This window comes from Ovis canadensis, chromosome 3, assembly GCF_042477335.2.
Source record: "Ovis canadensis isolate MfBH-ARS-UI-01 breed Bighorn chromosome 3, ARS-UI_OviCan_v2, whole genome shotgun sequence".
Lineage (NCBI taxonomy): Eukaryota > Metazoa > Chordata > Mammalia > Artiodactyla > Bovidae > Ovis > Ovis canadensis.
In genome coordinates, this window is record NC_091247.1 from 175635912 (window position 1) to 175655603 (window position 19692).

Here is a 19692-nt window from a genome sequence, read left to right on the forward strand (position 1 = left end):
TGAAAATTAGAACAACTTTCCTAAGCAAAATATAAACATAGGAACCATGAAGAAAAAGAATGAATAGAGCTGACTGCAGAAAAATAGAAATTATTTTATCCAAAGAAAGACACTGTTATTTTACCCGAAGAAAGACACTGTATTTGAGAAATGTATGACTGCTTGGGAGAATGTTTTTGCAACATATTTATAAAAAATGTACTTATAAACCAGTCACTGTGCTAATTCTTTGCAAACATGATTTAGTTCTCAGAGTAAGAGGACTAACTGAAGTTGATATTATTTGTCCCCTATCTGGCAGAGAGAAAACTGAGATTCAGAAAGTATTTATAAGCATCTTGCTTAATTTCTCACAGTTTCTAAGTGGTGGGGCCAAAATTTCATACCAATTCTGTTTGACTTTCAGAGCTCTTTCCCATGACCTTTTTTCTTCCTAGTGCTAACTTAGTTTACCTTGAACATTTCTAAAATTGCACTGTTATCTCATATGAAGTATTCTCTGACCTCATTTCTTATGCTGTGGTCCTAAGGCGTATTAGTCCCTTAAATCACCCATAGCACAATGAAAGAATACATGGATTATATGGATAGTGTAATGTCAATGAGTCTACAAATATTTATTCTATGCAAAGGGAGAGGGATAACCTTATCATTTCCATTCACAATTAAAAACTTGGCATAAACAGGAGCTAGTAGAGAAATTTGAAGTTGGCCAGTTCTCTGATTTGTTGTGCGGTGTTGTCAGAATTATTCATCAGGCTAACTTCATGCTGACAAGTGATAATTTCAGCAGGGCAAGTGAATTTCATGACCCAAACCCACAGGAAACTCTTAAGCATGAAACTTGATGCTTGCTTTATCAATGAATGACTCTAAACAAATTCTAGATTGGGATAATGTGGTGAAGAAAAGAAAGAAGTTTTCAGAATTTGGAAAAAAAAAACCCCAACCCTTTATTTAGATAAAAACCTACAACTCCCATTTTCTACCTTATCTTTGGCCAAACGTTTGAACAGAGTTATAATAACAGAACTAAACTGACAGCTTTCAGTTACATTTCTTTTCATCTGTTTCCTTGTGGTGCTGCTAGATTATGACCCCTGTTACCTTTGTTTATGGGATTATTAACATTTCCTGAGCTAATCATTCCCATACCTCTTGGCTGTTTCCACTCTCCTCTGTCTGTCCTTTTAACGTTGGTATTTTTTAGACTTATACCCAAAGCCTTTTCTGCTGGTCTCATCTAACCTATAGCTCCAATTACCAGGATGTGCAAGTGATACCTGTATTATTTAGGGAGATTTTGGCAGCAACAGAGGACACAATAATGACCTAACGATGATATCAGATACCTCACAGGACAAGAAATCTGGAGATAGTGTGTTCCAGGGTTGGCTCAGGAGTTCAGAGATGTCATCAGGTACCAAGGTTCTTTACATCTTTCAGCTCTGGCATTCACGGAGCCATCTTACCAGTTTCTAGATGGCCGGTGAGGCTCCAAACCTCAGTTTCTCACATAATACTTTTAAAGTGGGAAGGAGGGGGGTTTTGAAGGCAGAAGAAGGCTCTCTTCTCATGTTGTTCTCTGCTTTATAAGGAGGAAAATCTTTCCTCAGTGGACTTCACTTGCCTTAGAAGTAAGTCCTGTATCATACCAATGACAAAGAGAAATGAGGTTACCAGGATTGACTTGGATGTGTGTGTGTGTGTGTGTTTTAGTTGCTTAGTCATGCCCGACTCTCTGCAACCCCATAGACTGCAGCCCACCAGGCCCTTCCATCCATGGGATTCTCCAGGCAAGAACACTGGAGAGGGTTGCCATTTCCCTCTCCAAAAGGAACTATAGAAAAAAAAAAAAAAAAGTGAAGTCGCTCAGTTGTGTCCAACTCTTTGCAACCCCATGGACTGTGGCCCACCAGGCTCCTCCATCCATGGAACTTTCCAGGCAAGAGTACTGGAGTGGGTTGCCATTTCCTTCTCTAAGGATTGACTTAACCAATTTTTATTTCATTCTTTGAACTGAGTACATCACTGTGTGAATAAAATTAGAGTTCTGTTAGCAAGGAAGATGGGAGGGAGTGGTCATTGGATGGTTAATTAATAATGTCAAGCATAGCACCCAAAATCAATATCTTCAACCCTAATCTACTTCATTAAGTTTAGTCCCATTTAAGCAAATACCTGCAAGACATCTATCTCACACTTCTCAGATCCCATAAGCTCATCATGTTCCCTGACAGTCTTTGCCTAAACCCCGAGGTCCTGCCCTACTGCACACATAGACCTCCTTCTGCTTTAATGAAACAAATGGCATTGCCATTCATTCAGTTGCCCAAAACAAACACCTAGGTGTAAACTTTAACACCCCTTATCCCTTAACCTTCGCATTTAGTCAATCACAAATTCCCAATGTGTCTTCTTAATATGGCTCAGATAAGGAAAATCACTAACAAACTAACTCATTATATAATATTTACAAATTTTTCAAATTGTATTCCTAAAATTTTTTATTAAAACTTTATGGTTTTAATAAAAAATTTTGTGTTTTAGTTATTGATGGATAGCACACGTTTTTTAATTTTTAAGCAAATTCTGTTAGTGTACGGTCCCTAGAAAAGAGAGTATGAAGCAAAATTTACACACTTATTGGAGGAAAGGATGCAATCTTGAGGACACAGGAGAGAGGGTAAAAAGGACTAAAGTAGAGATGGAGGGAAAACAATAGAAGTTGGTGTATTGCCAAGTTTAGGTATGCCTTCTCAAGAAAAGAGTCCATGGGGTCACAAAGAGTCGGACATGACTGAACGATTTCACTTCTCAAGAAAACATGGCTAGCTAATGTGGGAAATCTCCTGAGGGGTCAGTCATGTGGATTCACTGCTTTTCAAAACAGTCCTTTGTGAAAGAAGAATAAGGACATGACATGTATCTGCAGTCTTGTGTCTATCTTCTGGCTCATTGGTGAAAACCTGCCTACAAGGCATTGAGAATCTCACTCTTGCCCCTGTTTTACTCAGCCCTTTTGGACAACCACTGGCTGGAAAAACTACAGTCTTCATGGAGTTCAGCCAGGTTTGGCTTCGCACCAGGCTTGCTATAGCTCCCATGCTGTTGGCACAGTGGAGCCCATGTCTCAGCCCAGTCCTCATCCCAGGGGAGGCTGAGAAAATTGAAGATGTTAGGATATGAGGTGATGGTGGCAGCAGCTGGGGTGTGAGCCATCCCTGGGATGGCTCCAATCTAGGAAGAAGGGCACGTGACCAGGGCTGATGCGCAGATCTGGGGCGGTGCATGAACTAAACATCACACAGTGCGGGAGAAATGAAGAAAGGATCCTGTAAGTACTTAAAAAGGTGACAAAAAGGGTAAAAAGTACATATGGCAGAATTCTTTCATCTACTGTTGATATTTTCCCAGATACTTTTGGATGTCATTTGTTTAAAAATGCGATCTTGTTTTTTTAACTTATCCCTCAAATGTCAGAAAAGCCATAATTTAGTATTTTCAGAATTATACATTTAAATTTAAGTTTACATTTATTTTTCCATAGATTAAAGACCTGTATTTGAAAAGCAAAACTTCAAAATTACTAGAATAAGATACTGAAGCATATTTTTTTATGATTTAAGACAGCAAAAAGATTTCTTAATCAGAAGACAAAAGCACAATTTGTAGAAAAAAGAATTGACATTAACATGTTTAAATTCTATGTATCAAAATTAAAAGATAGCCCATAGGCTGAGAGAAGATATTTCCAATGCATATAACCAGAAAGATTTAAGATCCCACATATATAAAAATTAGTTACAAATCAACAAAAAATCCAGGCAACCCAGTGCTAAAATGAACAAAGAATATAGAGGCTGGTCACAGAATTGGAAAACTAAATGCCAAAATAATAAATAATAAATAAAAAGTTGCTCAGTCATGTCTGACTCTTTGTGACCCCATGGACTATAGCCTACCAGGCTTCTCCATCCATGGGATTTTCTAGGCAAGAGTTCTGGAGTGGGTTGCCATTTTCTTCTCCCAAAGGCCAAATAAATCAGTAATCAAAGAAATAAAAAATAAATGTGTTATTATTTCATACCCCAAAGCAGGAAAACTGACCATATGATATGCTAGTAAAAATATAGGGGAATAAGAGTAGAAATTGGTAGAGCAAGCTTGTAGAGCAATTCAGGAGTCTATTAAAGTTTAAACACTACAATACTACAGTTTAATTTCTAAGTGCATATCCTAGAAAACCTTTGAACCTGTATGCCTGGCGTTAGATGCAAGAATGCTTGTTGCAGGATTGATTGAAGTAGTGAAAAATTGGAAAAAACCTTCATGTCTATCTATGGGAGAATGACGACATTGCAGATAATGGTGAAGCAGAATGAAAACAAATGAATTAGAGCCTCGTGTTGAAAAAGCAATTTGCAGAAAAATTTATTTCATAAATTCTATTTGTGAATAAAATTTATTTCAAATGCAAAATTTATTTCAAGTATGAAAACACACGAAAGAGTACTATGTACTGTTTGTGACTTGGTATATAATAAAAATGTAATATGTGTAGGTATGGCCACATACAAAGGTCATTACAATGGCAAACTTTGGAGAAGAAGGAAAGTGGATGGCATTGGGGGTTGACAGGACCTTCAACTATGTGTAAGGTTTTATTTCTTTCAAATAAGAAAATGAACCAAATATGATTTTGATGAGTTGGTGATTTCTCAGGGTTTTAAGAAAGATACTCTGTTTTTCTGTATGGTTGATGACTTCATACCAAAAACATTTATAAAAGATAAAAATCTAAAAGGAATTAAAATTATATGCTTAAGAAATTTAAACAGAAAACTTTAAATGTAAACTAAATTTATATTCAGAAGCATTCATTGGAAATGATTGGAAAAAAATCCCATCCCATATAAAATGCTAAAATTTTTATTTACAGCCTCAAACAATGAGATCTGTCAACTTGATAAGAGTCTGCAGAATGATTCTACATGAAAAAGGAAAACAAAAAAGCAATAGAAAGGAAATGAGTAGGGTTTACTCTAATGGATAATCTGATTAAAATGCCTGTCACAGTATTTATTGATGCTGTTGATGTTTGCCAATATCTGCGTAAAGATGAATATTAGGCAGGATACAGTTTTAGTGGCTGTCACAAAGAACCAAAAAAAATAGCAGCTTAAACAAGGGAAAAGTATGTTTCTCTGTCGTACATAGCATAGGGGTAAGTAGTTCAGAACTGACGCAGTAGTTTGAAAGTGTCAGAGACCTGAACTCCTATCTTGCTGCTCCGTCAATTCTCAACACACAATCTTCCCTTTTGGTCGAAGATGGCTGCCCCAGCCTTCACCATCATGCCCACATTTCATCCAACAGGAAGGAGGTGCAAAGAAAGTGGAGGGCATGCTTCTTCCTTGTAAGGACATGACTAGTAAGTTACTCTGTCGATTCTCCCATTCCATGGCTACACCTGGCAGCAAGGGAGGCTGAGAAAGATTGACTTTATTCTGGGTGTCATGAGAACCCAAGAGTTCTTAGCACATGAAGGTTAACAATTAGGAATCTTAGGTCAAGTGCAAAACTTCATTCTTTAACAGCTGGTAGAAAATTCTTAGGGTGAGAAATGTCTTCTTTAGGGAACTATCTTTCAGTCGTCAGTGCAGAGACTAGAAAGAGAAGGTGCAGTAAAAGGAACTCGGATATTTCTCTGCATAGGTAAATTTGCATTTTTTTTTTCCTACAAAGAGGAAAGAGGGAGCAATACTAAGTTATTTGACGGAAGTCTGGACTCCCCAAACATTTATCAAGTCTGCCACGCAAAGAAAGGCTCTCTGGGGACTTCCTTATTGGTACAATGACTGAGACTCCGTGTTCCCAATGCAGGGGGCCCAGGTTTGATCCCTGGTCAGGGAACTAGATCCTGCAAGCCACAACTAAGAACCAGCGCAGTTGGATTTTATATATTGATGTGTAGAAATCTAGGAAGGGACTGAATTTCTGTGTGAGCCAGTATCATGCATGACAAGAGATTCCTTGAGAAAGTAAACAGTTCATAAATAAAAGTACTCAGAATCACCCCTCAGCTTTCCATTGGCTTGTCCTTGAACCCAGTTTTGGAGGAGTTATTTTCCAAGAACCTTCTAAATTTTCACAGTGAATGAAGCCCTGGCAGGTCTCTTTCATATCTGCCAGATATGCTTGAGTTTTAAGAAGAGCACAACCCAGGCTGAAGCTACAGGCTTTGCTAATCTTAGTCTGATCTTGAGAGCTTCCATTTATCCTCAGCCCAAGCTTCTCCTATCACTGAGAGACAACGTGTAACATTGAGACTCCACACCAGAACACTGTATGAACTCAATGAGATTTGTTTGAAAATTTTGGTGGACATAGTTACAAAGATGTTCAGACTCTTAAATGCTGGCCATAGCTTGAAAGATCTCTAAGAATTAACTCTAGTACTTAAAAAAAAAGTCCATATATTGTGGCATAAGATTAAAACTTAGGTTTAAATTGTTAGTATTTTTTAAGCTCTTCATATCTTAAGGACTTAATGATGTTGATTCATTCATTCACTATGTGTTGTGGAAGATAAGACAATGTATTAAATATGGTCCTTGCACTCATGGAGCTTTTCATTAATTGATTGATTCATTGAATATTTATGGAGCACCAGCTGTATACTTGCCACTGGGTTAAAAGTGAGGAATGAGATCTGCCAGCAGCCCTCAAGGAGTTTCCTATGGATGAAACAGACCGGAGACAAAAAATTGCAAGACCCTTGGCTGCATGCTATGAAAGAGGAAAGCTTAAGGTGATGTGCTTGTCAATAGCAAATATACAGTTTTAAAGCCAGTTATTTGTGGGATCTTTAATATGAAAAAAACAAAACAAAACAAAACTACAGATTGGGAGAGGCTTCCCAGTTTTCAAAGCATCTGTGATTTCTCTGGTATTGTTTACAGAACAGAGCCTGAGAAAATCTTTCCTGCTAACAAGCCAGAATTTAGTTTATAATTAGACAAGAGGGCTCAACAACCAGGCGTGATGGAACATTGCCGAGAATCTTGGAGAGGACCAAGGGAAACAGTTTACAATTAATTTAAATTTTGAGGTTTTAAAAATGTCCATTTATTTTCCATGGAAACCATTGTCAACCCATCTCAGAGACTGGGAATTTAAGGGTGGAATTCTTTGTGGTATCTTTTACCTGCTTTAATCACAAGTAGCAACTATTGATGGCTCAGATGGTAAAAAAATATGCGTGCAATACAGGAAACATGAGTTCAATACAGGAGACACTGGGTCAGGAGGATCCCTGGAGAAGGGAATGGCTCCTCAATAGTCCAGTATTCTTGCCTGGAGAATTCCATGGACAGAGGAGTCTGGCAGGCGACAGTCCATGGGGTCACAAAGAGTTGGACATGACTGAGTGACTAACACACACACAGTGACTATTGAACACTAACCATATGCCAGTCATTGCTAGATGCTTTACATTTGCTATCTTCTTTTTTCTCTAAAGAGGCTAGAGGGATAGAGGATGCAAGTGTGAGATTCAAGGTTTTGCCTCAATGGTCCAGTGGTTAAGACTTTGCTTTCCAATGCAAGGGGCACAGGCTCAGGGATCTAAGATCCCACATGCCTTGCAGCCAAAATCCAAAACATGAAAGAGAAACAATATTGTAACAAATTCAATAAAAACTTTAAAAAATAGTCCACATTTTAAAAAATCTTAAAAATAGTTTTACCCGAATCAGTCTCTGAGTAACCATCTCATCGAAAGGATTTGTGTTAACTTAAATGTAGGGATTCATAGTCTCACTGAGAAATAGTGCTAATTGGCATGATTTTCATTATGTAATTAGGAATCCATTTGAACCAAACTTGCTTTGTTTTTTATTTTTTGTTGTTTTTTGTTTGTTTGCTTTTTGCTGAACCAAACTTTCTTGTTAAACATCTTTTTATGCAAAATGGAAGCAAGCGATAACTGTGAGAGAGAAATCAGCTATATAGGTATTTTTCCATCTAATCTGGGCTTCGTGAAGTGGTCAACCAATTTATTCAAGAAACTGTTTTACTTTGCTATTCTTTCCTGTCAATCAAAAAATGAGGAAAGAGGTATAAAAAACAGAAAGTAGCTTCTGGGCTTAGAAGGAGATGAGAAAAAAATTTGTAGCTTTATTAAGACTGTTAGAGCTATTTCCTCTGCCACATTGTGCTTTTTGTAAATTATCTCATTTTGCTCTCTTAGCTCATGATACTGCTGTCCATCCTTCTTTTATTTTTAAATTCAATTTATTTAAACTAAAATGAAAAAAAAAAAACCCAATTCTCCTATTTCTCCTACTCCCCACCCTCTGCTTCAGGCAAATACCATTATGTTCTTTGTGTCTATGAACTTGTATCCCCCCCCCCAGGTATATATATGTTTTAAATTTTTTATTGAGTTATATTTGATTTATAATATTATTTTAGGTGTACAACATAGTGATTCAAATTTTTATAGATTATACTTCTCTGAAAGTTATTATAAAATATTAACTATATTCTCTGTGCTGTATAATATCCTTGTAGCTTATTTATTTTACAGGTAGTAGTCTGTGCCTCCTAATCCCCTACCCATATCTTGTTTCTCCCCCATCCCTCTCCCCATTGGTAACCGCTAGTATGTTCTCTATTTCTCTGAGTCGGTTCCTTTTTGTTATAGTTACTATTTTATTTTATTTTAAAATTTCACATATAAGTGATAACAGGTACTATTCGTCTTTCTCTGTCTGACTTACTTCACCTGGCATAATGTCCTCTGCCCATGTTGTCACAAATGGAAATATTTCATTCTTTTTTAATGGGAGAGTAGTATTCTATTGAGAAACCTGTATGCAGGTCAGGAGGCAACAGTTAGAACTGGACATGGAACAATAGACTGGTTTCAAATAGGAAAAGGAGTACGTCAAGGCTGTATATTGTCACCCTGCTTATTTAACTTCTATGCAGAGTACATCATGAGAAACGCTGGGCTGGAAGAAGCACAAGCTGGAATCAAGATTGCCGGGAGAAATATCAATCACCTCAGATATGCAGATGACACCACCCTTATGGTAGAAAGTGAAGAGGAACTAAAAAGCCTCTTGATGAAAGTGAGAGAGGAGAGTGAAAAAGTTGGCTTAAAGCTCAACATTTAGAAAACAAAGATCATGGCATCTGGTTCCATCACTTCATGGGATAATAGATGAGGAAACAGTGGAAACAGACTGTCAGACTTTATTTTTGGGGGCTCCAAAATCACTGCAGATGGTGACTGCAGCTATGAAATTAAAAGACACTTACTCCTTGGAAGAAAAGTTATGACCAACCTAGGCAGTATGTTGAAAAGCAGAGACATTACTTTGCCAACAATGGTCAGTCTAGTCAAGGCTATGGTTTTTCCAGTGGTCATGTATGGATGTGAGAGTTGGACTGTGAAGAAAGCTGAGTGCCAAAGAATTGATGCTTTTGAACTGTGGTGTTGGAGAAGACTCTTGAGAGTCCCTTGGACTACAAGGAGATCCAACCAGTCCATTCTAAAGAAGATCAGCCCTGGGTGTTCTTTGGAAGGAATGATGCTAAAGCTGAAACTCCAGTACTTTGGCCACCTCATGGGAAGAGTTGACTCACTGGAAAAGTCTCTGATGCTGGGAGGGATTGGGGGCAGGAGGAGAAGGGGACGACAGAGGATGAGTTGGCTGAATGGCATCACCGACTCTATGGACATGGGTTTGAGTGAACTCAGGGAGTTGTTGATGGACAGGGAGGCCTGGCATGCTGCGATTCATGGAGTCGCAAAGAGTCAGACACGACTGAGCGACTGAAATGAACTGAACTGAACTGAGTATTCTATTATAGCTGTATAATGCCTCTTCTTAATCCATTTATCTATTGATAAACACTTAAGTTGCTTCCATATCATGGCTGTTGAAAAAATGCTACTATGAACACTGGGGTGCATATTTCTGTTTGAATTAGTATTTTCATTTTCTTCAGATACACACGCATGAATGGAATTGCTGGACCATACATTTTTATATTTTTAGTTTTGGGGGGGAACTATTTTCTACAGTGATTGTACCCATTTACACTCCCAATCAATAGTGTGTGAGGGTTCCTTTTTCTCCACATCCTTGCCAACCCTTGTTATTTCCAGTCTTTTTGATAATAGCTATTTTAACACATTGTGGTTTTGATTTGCATTTCCCTGGTGCTTAATGATGTAGAGCATCTGTTCATGTACCTGTTGGTCATCTGTATGTCTTCTTTGGAAAAATGTCTATTCACATCTTCTATCTATTTTAAATCAAATTGTTTGTGATTTTGCTATTGAGTCATATGAGTTCTTTATATATTTTGAATATTAGCCTCTTATTGGATATATGACTTGCAAATATTTTCTGCCATTCAGTAGGTTATCTTTTCATTTATTGATGGTTTCCTTTTTGGTGATTTTTAGTGTAGTATATTTGCACTTCTTTACTTTTGCTTTCGTTGCTTTTGCTTTTTGCATCAGATTCAAAAAATCATTGCCAAGACCTATGTCAAAGAGCTCACCACCTATGTTTTATTCTAGGAGATTTATAGTTTCAGGTTTTATATTTAAGTATTTAATCCATTCTGGGTTTATTTTTGTGTGTGGTTTAAAATAATAGTCCAGTTTCAGTCTTTTGTATGTGGCTGTCTGATTTTCCCAACACCATTTATTGAAGAGACTATCCTTTCCCCATTCTGTATTCTTGCTCTTTGTCATATGTTATTGGACTATATGTGCGTGGGTTTATTGCTGGACTCTTTATTCTTTTTCATTGACCTTTATGTTTATTTTTAATACTGATAATGCAGTGTTTTAATTACTGTAGCTTTGTAATATGGTTTGAAATCAGGGAGTGTAATGCCTCCAGCTTTTTATTCTTCCTCAAGATTGCTTTGGCTATTCAGGATGTTCTATGATTTCACACTAATTTTAGGACTGTCTGTTCTACTTCTGTGAAAAATGCCACTGGAATTTCGATAGGCAGTTCACTGAATTTGTATATTTCCTTGAGTAGATATGCATTTTAGCAATATTAATCTTCTAATCCGTGAGCACAGAATATCTTTCCATTTATTTGTATCTTCTTTAATTTCTTTCATTAATGTCTTGTAGTTTTCAATATACATATCTTTTACCTCCTTGGTCAAATCTACTTCTAAATATTTTATCTTTTTGATGCAGTTGTGCATGAGATTGTTTTCTTAGCTTCTCTTTCTTACTGTTCATTATAAGTGAAACATAACATATTATGTTCATAAACTTACTGTTCATTATAAGTGAAACATAGCATGTAAGAAACATAACATTTTTTTATATACTGACTTTGTATCCTACAGCTTTACCAAATTTACTTATTAGCTGTAACAGTTTCCTGATGGAGTTTTTAGCGTTTTCTATATATAAAATAATGCCATCTGCAAGTAATGACAGTTTTATTTCTTCCTTTCCTGTTTTGCATGCCTTTTATTTATTTATTTTTTCTTGTCGAATTTCTCTGGTTTTGATATCCAATACTGTGTTGAATGAAAGTGGCAGCTTTTTTTCAGCTTTCCATTGATGAGTATTATATAGCTGTATAGTTGTCATATTTGGCCTTCATTAGGTTGAATACATTCCCTCTATATCCACTCTGTTGAGAATTTTTTTTAATCGTAAAAGGATATTGAAGTTTGTCAAATGCTTTTTTCTGCATCTGTTGAGATGATCATATATGATTTTTATCCTTCATTTTGTTAATGTGGTGTATCATATTTAATCTTTATAAACATCTGTGTGGAAATTCTTAGTTCCATTTTACAAATGGATAAACTGAGTGTCAAAGTATAATTTGTCTCGGTTTACACTGTCAGAGGGAAGAGCTGAGGCTTAAACGCAGTGTCTGTGAGATCTCAAGCCCTGGTCTCTTAGTCCCTATGCTGCAGTGTGTCTCAGGTGCTGTATTTTTACAATAAAAACATTTTAGCTGTCTGTCATTTACATTTTATGCTCTCCTGACTATTTTTGAAAAAACAAAGCTAATAAAAAAACATAGCAATAAATGTTTAAGAGAAAAACAGTTGTGACAAAAATTAAAGGGAAATCAAAAGCCCTTTGAGGCGGGGACGATATCACTCTAAAATAATCATGTTAAAGTAATCATTTTCCATAAATGTTTGTTGAATGAGCAAATGATCAGAGATTTTAAGCTTAAAAATTCCTAGAAGCTAGAGTACAAAGAGGTACATGATATGTGTAACATAAGAAAGCATATTAGTTCAGTTCAGTTCAGTTGCTCTCTTTGCGACCCCATGGACTGCATCACACCAGGCTTCCCTGTCCATCACTAATTCCCAGAGTTTACTCAAACTCTTGTCCATTGAGTTGATGATGCCATCTAACCATCTCATCCTCTGTTGTCCCCTTCTCCTCCCCCTCAATCTTTCCCAGCATCAGGGTCTTTTCCAGGGAGTCAGCTCTTCACATCAGGTGGCCAAAGTATTGGAGTTTCAGGTTCAGCATCAGTCCTTCCAATGAACACTCAGGACTGGTCTCCTTTAGGATGGACTGGTTTGATCTCCTTGCAGTCCAAGGGACTCTCAAGAGTCTTCTCCACCACAGTTCAAAAGCATCAATTCTTTGGCGCTCACCTGTCTTCACAGTCCAACTCTCACATCCATACATGACTATTGGAAGAACCATAGCTTTGACTAGACAGACCTTTGTTGGCCAAGTAAAGTCTGTGCTTTTTAATATGCTGCCTAGGTTGGTCATAACTGTCCTTCCAAGGAGTAAGCATCTTTTAATTTTATGGCTGCAGTCAGCATCTTCAGTGATTTTGAAGCCCCGAAAGATAAAATCTGCCACTGTTTTCCCATCTATCTACCATGAAGTGATGGGACCAGATGCCATGATCTTAGTTTTCTGAATGTTGAACTTTAAGCCAACTTTTTCACTCTCCTCTTTCACTTTCATCAAGAGGCTCTTTTCAAGGGAATATATAACCTTAGTGAAACAAGTCATTTTGTAGACTTTAATATAACTGATGATATTGTTTACTATAGTATTTCAGAAGCAGAAATTATCTATATATATAAGCTATTTTTTGTAATGATCCTTGAAAAATAGATGATAAATCTTTATGAAGCATCTTATGAGGAGCTAAGTTAATATGCTCTAGATAGGTCTTCTGTTAAGCTAATGTGATGATTCTGATTCTTAGTTGGGAGGAAAAGTGCTCTTCCCAAAGATGTTCCAGTACAGGGAAAGAGTGAGGTGTCAGAAGGCTGGTTAGTCTTGGTTCAAGCCCCACTGCTTGGCCTTTGACCAAGCCTTTGACCTTAGGCAAGCCCTTTAACCAGCTTTAGCTTTCTCAGCTGGAAAACGGAGAATAGGATCTACTTTGGAAAGTTTTTGTTAACATATTAAGAGCAACTATATGCAAAATGGCAGTTTACAACATAACAAAAATGATGATGGTTATCAAACTGATTCTTCTCTTTGCAGCCATCGAGGTCTAAATTAACATTTACTTCAATTATCTTCAGTCACTTTTTGCTTTTTTATTGTTTTCCCATTTTATGTGAAGTATATTTGGAGTTTCCTACATAATGTGTTTCACAAAGATAGGAAATGTATCTGTCTTATGTACTGCTGTGTGCCTAATAACTGGCCCTGAGCAGGGGCTCAATAAATATGCATTTAAATGAAAGATTGAATGAATGGATTAGGGTGAATTGGGGTGAGCTGTTGCTTATACCTACAGTCTTCCTCATCATACCATACACCAAGGTTTCTGGTTTGGAAATACTAGAAAGAGTACATTGCACCTCAGGATACAATGTAATATTACATTGTAATATATTCTTCTAATATTATATTGCCCTTTAGTATGAGTACCCTCACTGGTCTGACTGATAGTCACAGGCTCTATTTTCTGCTATTGCTGAAAACCTACTTGACTTTCATAATTTCCTTCTTTATCTTACTTTCTTTTGTGTTTCAGGAAGAAGAAGAAAAACTCCAGATATGATTACAACTTTAGATTTTATATGTTCTTGCTATAGACATGTTTTCCTTATTTTATCACATAAGCAGTAGTTCTGCTTTTTCAATATAGTTTGCTCAGCAGTTAAGCCCAGGGAAGCCCTAGTTTTCAGATAGATGATTTACTATTATGCTAAATAGCAATATTTTAGCTATCTATTAATGGAAAAGCACACAATTAGTTGTATTTAATCATTGGCAATGGATTCACAGAGATGATACTACCAAAGTGATTCATAGAGACTAGTGTTTAGAACTTAATTTTTAAAATAAATTAAGAAGCAATGTTAGCAAAACAGGTATTCAGTATTCATAGAGAATAATAGAATCACAAAGAAAAGGGGAAATTTCTAAAATTTTTGTTCAGAGAGAGAGAATGGGAGGAAGTAGCATCAGTGAAATTAAACTCAGTAATTAGATCCTAATGAGTAATGATCTAGCTTTCTCTATAAAATAATGCTTGGCCCTGTTCTGGTGATAATCTGATTCTCTTTGATAAGCATAGCAGCAAAAAGGGATAATGCTTTGAAAATGGGCTTTGTTGAATAACAAAGCATTCACTCTTTTCAGCTTCATCTATGATATCTGATCCCCAAATCTGATACGGACACACACCCTTCCTTTGCCTGGAAGCAGGAAAGAGGCGGCTGGGCTGACAGCATGTTATGTCTAAGGTAATTCATCATTCTGCAGTGAGATGTGTCTCCTTAAATTGTCACCTTGTATTATATCCTCCCAATATAATGGATGATGATGAATCATTGTAGTAGTAATATGAGTTTATTTCTGAAACATAAACTCCAGAGATTGGTATAGAGAGTCAGCTCATCTTTTACCTATTGTTTTGGTCCTGCTTGTAAGATACCAGGGCTTCCCTGGTGGCTCAGATGGTAAAAAATCTGCCTGCAATGCAGAAGACCTGGGTTCAATCCCTGGGTAAGACATCAGCCTGAGGGTTTATACCCAAGGGGTGGCATCTGATTAGTTGGGCTGGACCAGGGGAGAAATTTGCCAGACATGTTAAAATCTATGCTCTCAAAAACTATAGGCTTCTTGGTCCAGGAAGGAATATTTCAGCCACAGAAATACCACTGAAGTTTTAGATCTAGAAATGAGCAGGTTTAAATCTCAGGCCAAAACTCAAGAGCGTGAGAAATAGTTCTGTTTCCCATTTTGCCAAGTTGCCAAGAAGTTAAATTTTGGTCATTATTGGTACTCTGCCCAGTGTTGTGTCAAGTTCTCACACATAAAGCTCCTGCAACCATGGGACATCACCCACAGTGTTGACTGTTGAGCTGACCTTTGTCCCAGCCTGTGGGGGCTCTGCAGCTCAGTTGCTTCTGTGCTACCCACAGGGAACCCAATTCTTTGGCAGTGTTTGGAACTATTCTACACAGCCATCCCTCCAGAGGGGAAGTTGTTAGAAATGTGATTTTGAGGAACATGGCTGACAGTGGAACATTTTACAGTCAAAGCAAGTAGAATGAATAGTCTAATATTTATTCCAGAAAAGTTAGAATTTCATTATTAAACTGTGTATATAAAACTATTGATAAAGCATTTGGGATGTTTGCTTGAATCAAAGAGACCTTCAGGGACCATCCCAATAAACTGTCTAAATCATTTAAGACCTTGTTTAATTGACACCATTTTGCCATAAAGGACAAAGCTGCAATTTATTCAGAACTTACTCTGTGTTAGGCCCTGTTCTATTTTTTTACACACAGGATCTCTTAATCTTTACAGCAACTTTGTGAGGGTGATATTATTGATACTACCAATGGCTCAGGATGAAGACTCTGGGAAGCAGAGAACATGACTGATTCAAACCCAGGTGGATTTGTGCAGCACCAGCTCAATTTAGAGGGAGGGATACTGTATTCTCCCTCAAAATCTTTTAGGAACTTTATATTTTTCTGATGGAAAGTTTTCCTCTGAATCTCATTTAAATTGCTCACGCTGCAGTCGAAGCCCTTTTTCTCTTTGTCTCCTTTGTGACTGCAGAGAACAGCTGGTCACCATCCCACTGACAATGCAATGATGCGTCGTTCAAGGAGGGGACAGTAATTGTCCTCCTTCAGAACTGACAATCTCAGCTCCTTGAACTGTTTTCCCTTGGCCCTATTTTCCCCCAAACCTTCAATTACATCTTTGTTTCTTGCCCAGTCTTTTGAGGACGGCTCCACAAATTAACTCCTCCCCAGCACTAGATGTGGGACAGGGCGAGGTTCAGGCAGTTTGAGTTTGTGTTCTTCTGAGTTTCCTTAAAATGAGCATCACTGGGCTGATTCTAATCTGCAGTCAGCCTCAGGGGCCCCTTGGAATCCCTCCTTGGATCCCTCTAAATGCAGGTCTTAGCTTCCTAATCATCTGCTCGGGTGACCTTCACCTCATTTTGTGTTAAACTTTTTCATGTCTCCATATCTCTGCCTCTTCCCTTAAAATGCCCTTCCCCCACTCTTCAAATATCCTCACAACTTCCTTATCTTCAAAGGCTCTGCTCAAAGACCCAGTTCCCCCTGATAATCAGGAGAATAGACTCTCATCCACCTCCAGCCAGCCACATACCTTTTCTATTTTTCTCTAAGGTCTTTTGACTTTCTGCTCAGAATATCTATGTCCACATCATATCATTCATTTAAAAAAATGATTGGCAGTTTTATTTTTAAAATAGGCAGTGCATGCAAATAGTATTCAATCCAAAATGTACGGAAGGCACACACTACAAATATTTTCCCTAATACTTTGTCCCTGCAGAGGCAAGCAGTTAGTGTTATCAGTCTCATATGTATTTAATATAATTCTAGACATAGCCTATGTATCTAGTTTTCAATTTTACTTATGTATTTAACAGTGAACACATTTTTCTGTACTTTCTTTTCAGTTAGTAATATAGCTTGGATACTGTTCCATTATAAGCTTCTGTATCTTCTTTGGGACTGTGTAATATTCTCTTCCATGGCTATACAGTAACTGACTTCACCAATCCCTGGTAAAGGACATTTGGTTTTATGAGGAGAGGCTTTAGAATCAGACTACCTTGATAAAATTCTTCTCATTTCTTAGTTATATGACCTTGGGGGAATTATAGTAGTGCTTTCTTCACAGACTTCCCTCATGGCCCAAATGGTACAGAAACTGCCTGTAATGGAGGAGACTCAGGTTTGATCCCTGGGTAAGGATTATCCCCTGGAGTAGGAAATGGAAACCCACTCTAGTATTCTTGCCTGGGAAATCCCATGGACAGAGGAGCCTGGCAGGCTACAGTTCATGGGGTCACAAAGAGTCAGACACAGCTGAGGGACTAACACTTCTTCCTAGGGTTGCTGAGGATTAAATATGTTAATCAATGTAAAGTACAAATAATATTGTGTGGCACATAGTAAGCTCTTAATAAATGTTAGTTTTTGCTTGGATTATTTCCCAAATTTTGCTAGTGCATTCTATGCTGAAGTAAATGACCTTGAACATAGAAGTGATATCCAGATATTTAGCAATGCTTATAGCACCAGCACTGACCAATCAGAATGAGGTTGGCCATAGTGCTGAGCATGATCCTGGAGCCCCCGCAGTACCATACATTATATCTTGAGTTACTGGGTCTCGGCTCAGGTCGGTACTTACCAATGAGTAATGCAGGAGATCTGGGTTTGATTCCTGGGTCAGGAAGATCCCCTGGAGAAGGGAATAGCTACCCACTGCGGTATTCATTCCTGGAGAATTCCATGGACAGAGGAGGCTGTGGATTACAGTCCATGAGATTGCAATGATTTGGACACAACTGAGTGGCTAACACTTTACTTTCTTTTTCAAGCAACAGTTTTAACATTTTAACAATCAGTACAGCAGTTCTGGAGCATACAGATGAATTTAGTTCCCATGCATCATTTCACACATCTGTGCGTATATCTTTTAGAATAAATTCCTTAAAGTGGAATTGCTAGGTAAAAGTTCATGTACACTTGCAATTTGTCCTTCTTAGAGATTATACCAGTTTACATCCCTATCAACAATAGATGAAAGGGCTTACCCTCATTGGCACAATATGTTAGTGAATTTCTTTTTATCTTTGCTCATCTGATGGGTGAAAAATGATATCTCCGTGTGGTTTTAATTTACATTTCTTTTATTATGATTGATTTTGGATATCTTTTTATATGCTTATTGGTCATTTGTATCCTTTTTGTTTCATCTTTTCCTGCACTTTACCCATTCTTCTTTGGTGTTGTTGATCATTTTCTTATTGATTTGCAAGAACTCTACATATATATCATATTACATTCATTCTTTTACTTAACTGTAGAGATTCATTGGTCATCTACATCAGGCTAGGGATACTGAGATTAAAAATAACCATGGAACTTGCCTTCAAAGAGCTTACAGACACATGAAGGAGACAGATAAGGAAATAAACCATTGTAATAAAGAATAAAAAGTGCTTTGAGATGGGTGTGCCTGGGATGCTTTTGGAGCACAGGGGAGAGAGAACATTCATGTAGACTATGTCTGATTAGGAATCTGCAAAGGATGTACAAAGCCTTTGAGTAACACATGCTTAAATGCGTGTCCTTTGTGTAAAGACTGGTGTTTTAAATACTTGGTTGACTCCTGTGTTTCAGACTCATTTCTAAGAAAATCAGCATTATGATTCCATCATATCTGATTCTGCTCCATGGTCATGACTTATATCTGGCAAACAGAACAGGAATAGAGTAGATGCCTCACCACTACTCCAAAAGCATACTTTCTGATAGTAAGTAGCTTTGTCTCCGTTGAAGACAGCTTACCATTGAACTATCATCTAAATTTCCCAAATGGATAGAGACATTTCCAGATATAAAATGGGCCATATCCCCAAATGTCGTCCTCTGTTCTATCTATTAACAATCTTTTTCAGCAACCTTTGGGTTTTAGATGCAGGTTGGACATAACATAGTGCTCAGGCCCAAAAATGACCTTCATCTTTCTATTATATCTTTTATTTCCCTTATTGAGAACCTGCTATGAATGTTTCACATCTAATTAACCCATTTAGCAGCACATGGCATCAAATGGGTCATCCTATTTTAAGATCTTTTTTTTTAATGAGTTGAATGCAGTTTGGACAATCCACTCCAGCTGGGGCTGAAACAATGGAACACAAGCCTTGGATAGAACAGAAGTTCTAAACAGTTTTTCTTCTGTGTTGTTCTAGTTCATAGCAGACTTTTGAATTCCCGTGTCATAAACCCTCTAAGCAGCTCGTACTTGATCCCCCGAGGTACAGAGTCACTGCTTCAGCTCTTAGCAGTGCCAAAGAAAATAATTCCACTTTTTATCAGGAAGACTTCCTGTTATCTGAATTAATCCACTGGACTTTGTGGGGCTCAGTGGAAAATGGAAATAGAAAGACCTTTGTTGAAAAACTAAGAATTTCAACAGAATGGCAGCACAATGTTAAATCGAACATATGGTCTTCTAAGTGAGGGATCCTGTGTGACTGAACAGGTCACATGCTCATGAAGCAGCCCTGCGAATGGGTTGCAGAAAACTGCAATTTATCAGCCTCGCACAGCTGATCCCTTCATCAGACCCTTGGCAGCACAGATGTGGAAGGAACCTTGGGT